We start from the raw sequence: 6000 nt of genomic DNA, 5'->3' as shown, positions 1-6000 counted from the left end.
CATGACTATACTCCCAGCTCCTCAAACAGGTTGAAGGAGGATTGATTTCTTGAGCTCGGGAGTTTAACATAAGCCAGGTGTGTTAGTTTGAATTAGATGCCTCACTCCCCACTAAACTCATGTGTTTTGAATGCTTGGTCCCCAGCTGATGGCCATTTGGGAGGAGAACCCTTGATGAAGAAGGTGTGTTGTTGGGGGTGGGCTCAGGGGTGTTACAGCCTGCTTCTCCTTGCCAGGGTTTGGCTTACTCTCCTGCTCCTCAAGGAGGTGATGTCCAGCCTCTGCCCATGCCATGCTTTCTCCTGCCATCATGAAACATCCCCTTGAAACTGCAAGCCAAAATAAAAACTTTCCTCCCATCAGCTGCTTGTGGTCACATGTTCTGCCTCATCAACAAAAAGGTAACTGCAACACCAGGGTAAAATAGCAAGGCCTTGCCTCTTTTTAAAAAATAATTATATATGTGTGCGTGCATAATATTATATCCTATTGTCAGACAATTTTGAAAAACACTGCATTAAATGTAGCTCAATACAGTTACAGTGAGGAATTTTTTGGCTATAATAAAATCAGATGTGGTGGTACAAGCCTGTAATCTCATCACTAGAGAAGTGGCAGAAGGATCAGGAATTCAAGGTCATCCTCAGCTATGTAAGAAGTTTAATACCAGCTGGACAACATGACATCCTAACTTAAAAAAAAAAAAAACGGAGAGATAAAGTGGCTGTAATAAGTTAATATGTAGTATTGTTCAAACTTATTTAAAAATACCTTTATAGCTGGGTGTGGTGGTGCACACCTTTAATCCCAGCACTCAGGAGGCAGAGGTAGGAAGATTGCTGTGAGTTTGAGGCCACCCTGAGACTACATAGTGAATTTCAGATCAGCCTGGGCTAGAGTGAGAATTTACCTCAAAAAAAAAAACCTCTTGCCGGGCGTGGTGGTGCATGCCTTTAATCCCAGCACTCGGGAGGCAGAGGTAGGAGGATTGCTGTGAGTTTGAGGCCACCCTGAGACTACAGAGTGAATTCCAGGTCAGCCTGGGCTAGAGTGAAACTCTACCTCGAAAAAAAAACAAAACTCTCATTAACCTTTTGAGGGGTACAATCAACTAAAGAACCCCAATGTTATATGTTACACTAGAACTTTTTGTTTGGGTAATATTGTTTTTGTGGTACTGGGGATTTTACCTTGAGGTTCATGCATGTAAGGCAAGCACTCTACCATTGAGCAAATCCTCAACCCACATCATGAAATTTTATAATCTCAGAGGCTGAGGAAATCTATTGCTTTCAATTTCCTATATGTATGCTGGTTAGAAACTAACATCATTGTATGACATGTAAATTAAAGTAGGATATCACATAGCAAGTTAAATGGATTACTACTTTTGTGTATATGCATGTATGGTATACAAGCATGTGTATGTGTAAGCATGTAGATATCTTCCTGGATAGCTTTTCTTTTCTTTAAAATTGTTTTTTTATTTATTTGATAATGAGAGAAATAGAGAGAGAATGGGTGCATCAGAGCCCCCAGGCACTGCAAATGAACTCCAGATGCATGCACCCCCTTGTACATCTGGTTTATGTGGGTACTGGGGAATAAAATATGGATCCTTAGGCTTCCCAGGCTTCCCTTAGGCTTCCTTAACTGCTAAGCCATCAGTCCAGCCCCTGGATAACTTATCTACCTTATTTACTTATTTTGGGTTTTTTCGAGACAGGGTTTCACTCTATCCCAGACTGACCTGGAACTCACTCTATAGTCCCAGAATGGCTTTGAACTTATAGTGATCCTCATACCTCTGTCTCCCTAGTGCTGGGATTAAAGGTGTATCCCACCACACCAGCTTCCACCTTATTTTTATTTGAGATGGTGGGGGGGGGGAGGAGAAAGAGAAAGAGAGAGAGAGAGAGAGAGAGAGAGAGAGAGAGAGAATGGGTGTGCCAGGGCCTCTAGCCACTGCAAACAAACTCTAGATACATGTGTCACCTTGTGCAGCTGGCTGATGTGGGACCTGGAAATTCGAACCTGGGTCCTTAGGCAAGCTCCTTAATGGCTAAGCCATCTCTCCAGCCCCCACCTTATTTTTTAACAGGGTCTTTTACACTGAACTCGGAACTCACCAAATCAGCAAGACTGGCTAGTCAGCAGACCCCAAGGTTTCTCCTGTTTCTGTTTCCCCAGTGCTGGGATTACAGGCACATGCCACCATACCTGGATGGTTGTGTTTGTTTGTTTGTTTTTTGTTTTTTCGAGGTAGGGTCTCATTCTGGCTCAGGCTGACCTGGAATTCACTATGTAGTCTCAGGGTGGCCTTGACCTCTCGGCGATCCTCCTACCTCTGTTCCCAAGTGCTGGGACTAAAGGGGTGTGCCACTATGCCCAGCTATACCTGGCATTTTTGTGCATTCTGGGGGATACAAACTATGGTCCTTGTGCATGTGTGGCAAGCTTTCCTGACTGAGCTATGTCTTCAGCTCCCATAATCTTTATATGCACCATTAAATACCAACAATTTTACTTCTTAGTATAGTTAACTTACTTACTTGGCAATGCTGGGGTTGAACCTAGGGCCTCATACATGACACACTGAGCTACACCCCAGGGCCACCAAACACGATGATAGGAGAGATGCCTAACAAGGGATACTGGAACCTGAGCAAGATGGAGAGGTTTTGTGGGCTGGACATGAGCACAGGGTTGGGGAATGGAGGGAAGGAAAAGAAAGCTGGGGACTTGAGGTGGCCAATATGGCAGTTTCAGAACTTAAGTGAGATAAGGGCAGCATCCTCCATGGAGCACAGGGCAGCTATAGAGGCGTGTGTGTGTGTGTGTGCGCGCGCGCGCACGCTGGAGAGTGTGTTCGAAGAAGTGAACATCTTAAGAATATTAGGAGCAAGGCTGGGGAGATGGCTTAGCAGCTATAGGATAGGCACTTGCTTGCAAAGCGTACTCACCAGGTTCAATTTCCAAGTTGGATGTAAAAAGTGATGCAAGCTGGGCATGGTGGCATATACCTTTAGTCCCAGCACTTGGGAGGCAGAGGTAGGAGGATTGCTGTGAGTTGGAGGCCATCCTGAGAATTCCAGGTCAGCCTGGGCTCAAGTGAGACCCTATCTCGGAAAAAAAAAAAGCGATGCAACTATCTGGTATTCATTTGTAGTGGCAAGAGGCCCTGGTGTATACATATATGCACATGTGCAAATAAGTTAAAAATGTAAAAGGATATTAGGAGCAGGTTACTCTGTAGAAGCTGGAATGAACTATGTGGTTGATGCTGGATTGGAGGCATTACTGTGAACATACCGTTTTTCAATACATATAGTTAGGGAAAGCAATATAACTAAGAATGTGTGTGAGTATCCATATATAGAGGCACTCTGAGTATGACTATATAAATATATCTGAGCTGCATCGACTGAGGAAGCCTTGATGCTGCAAGAGCAGGGAGCAGAGTGAGGACCCATGGCTCCTCAAGAAATGGCTATATCCAGGCAACATGAGCTTAGAACATCTTTCTGTACCAGGAAGTAATGGAGTGATCAAAGAAAGGTGAGATATGTCTAACGGACACAGGACAGTAAAATGGTAATGTAGACTCTAGATGATGGATACATGACATATAAAACTCTTTCCAATATTCTGTACCTCTTTAAAAATATATCAGCAAAATGTGGAGGAAGAATTTAAAACACCCATACAGAGAGAGACACAGGAGCCAGAATGAATGGGGCTTCTACTAATGACATTTAGGAAAGTTTGAACATCAAAATAAATGGTGAAAAACACATTATAATCTATTTAATAAAATGAGACTTAATGAAAAAAACACGTAAAAGTTTTGAATATTTATTTATTTGAGAAAGACAAAGAAATAGTGGTAGACAGAGAAAATGGGCACACCAGGGCCTCCTTACACTGCAAACAAACTCCAGATGCATGCACCACTCTGCATCTAGCTTTAGGTGAGTACTGAGGAATAGAACCTGGGACATCAGGTTTTGCAAGCAAGCGCCTTTAATTGCTGAGCCATCTCTCCAGCCTAAGAAACTACATTTTAATCTATTTAATGAAACAAGAAACTCTGGATCCATGCCAATATAAATATACTAATTTTAAGTTTGATGAGAAACAAGAATGTTTACAAATATCTTGAAACAAGATAGCTTCAAAAAAAAAAAAAAAGACTCCCCTAGAAAATATGCATTACTTACAAAGGTGAAAAGAGTAACTTCACAGTGCCACTTGATAGTGTAGGAAAAAACCCCCGCAGGGGGTCCCCCACGCTCTGCCCGGATAAGGCGACACCCCAAATCACTCACGAGAAGCGGTCTTGATGCAAACTGCAAGAGGATTTTATTCCAAGCGCGCTGGGGCCCACAGTCGTACACCTCACAGGGGTAGAGGACTGCAGAGCCCCGAATGCAGGAACAGGACAGTTTTTATAGGGTTTCTAACAAAGCCTGTGCATTAGACCAATCATTTTCTAATATTAGGAGCCCCACAGGGTGTTAGCCAGTCAGTTTGTGCCACCCCATAGTTTCTAAGCCAATTAGTTTATGACCTTGGTGGTCAGCATTTGCGCAGGTCCTTGGGTGGGAGTAGCAGAGTGTGGTATCAGCCTCCTGTGACCTTGGTGGTCTGAGGCAGGCTGTTATAGCTTATGGTGCGAGCTACTAAGGCTAACAGTGTGGGCTATTAAGGCTTATAGTGTAAGGCTTATAGTGCAGGCTATTTACAGAAACCAAATAAGTGGTTCACTTCATTACTTATTTCCCATCCTCGAGGGCTATCTCATGCCCTTTTACCTAGTTTTATATTAGGAGCGGGCTCTGATATAATGAGAAGAGGGATTCTTTACTTGCTTCCAACAGAGAGTAAAGCCTGGAGTTTGAGGTATGCAGGGAGCCCGCTTAAGCTCCCCTTAGAGCGTGATAGTATTTCTGAGCTTCTGAATTCTTGGGCCTTTCAATAGGAAGCAATGAAAAGAACAGACTCACTTGTAAGATCCTCAAAAATACCTAGTCTGTACCTAATCATGAGTCAATTATCAGACAAGCCTTAGGTGACGCCCATTTTATAAAAATAATTGGGGAGCCGGGCGTGGTGGCACATGCCTTTAATCCCAGCACACGGGAGGCAGAGGTAGGAGGATCACTGTGAGTTCAAAGCCACCCTGAGACTCCATAGTGAGTCCCAGGTCAGCCTGGGCTAGAGTGAGACCCTACCTCGAACCCCCCCCCAAATAATAATATTAGTATTAATAATAGTAATTGGGGTCTGGAAATGGCTTAGAGGTTAAGGCGCTTACCTATGTAGCCTAAGGACCCAGATTCAACTCACCCAGGTAAACCAGATACACAAGGCGGCACATGCGTTTGGAATTTATTTTCAGTGGCAGGAGGCCTATTCTCTGTATCTTCCTTTCTCTCACTCTCAAAATAAGTCAAAAGTGTCAAGGAAGGGCTGGAGAGATGGTTCAGCCATTAATGCACTTCCGTGCACAAAGGACCCAGGTTTGAGTCTCCAGGACCCAAGTGGGCCAGATGTTCCAAAGTGATGTATGCATCTGGAGTTCATTTACAGAGCTAGAGGCATGGCGCACCCCTTCTGTCTATCTACTTCTTTCTCTGTCAAATAAATAAATAAATAAAGTGCCTTTTAAAAAAGCGTCAAGGGGCTGGAGAGATGGCTTAGCGGTTAAGTGCTTGCCTGTGAAGCCTAAGGACCCCTGGTTCAAGGCTCGATTCCCCAGGACCCATGTTAGCCAGATGCACAAGGGGGCGCACGCGTCTGGAGTTCGTTTGCAGTGGCTGGAGACCCTGGCGCGCCCATTCTCTCTCTAATCTGCCTTTTCCTCTCTCTGTCTGTCACTCTCAAATAAATAAATAAATAAATAAAAATAAAATAAATGAATAAAATTTAAAAAAATAAAAAATAAAAAAGTGTCAAGGAAGCTGGGCGTGGTGGTGTATGCCTTTTAAATCTCAACAC

The sequence above is a fragment of the Jaculus jaculus genome, chromosome 7, assembly GCF_020740685.1.
Source record: "Jaculus jaculus isolate mJacJac1 chromosome 7, mJacJac1.mat.Y.cur, whole genome shotgun sequence".
Taxonomy (NCBI): domain Eukaryota; kingdom Metazoa; phylum Chordata; class Mammalia; order Rodentia; family Dipodidae; genus Jaculus; species Jaculus jaculus.
This window is presented reverse-complemented; position numbering follows the sequence as displayed.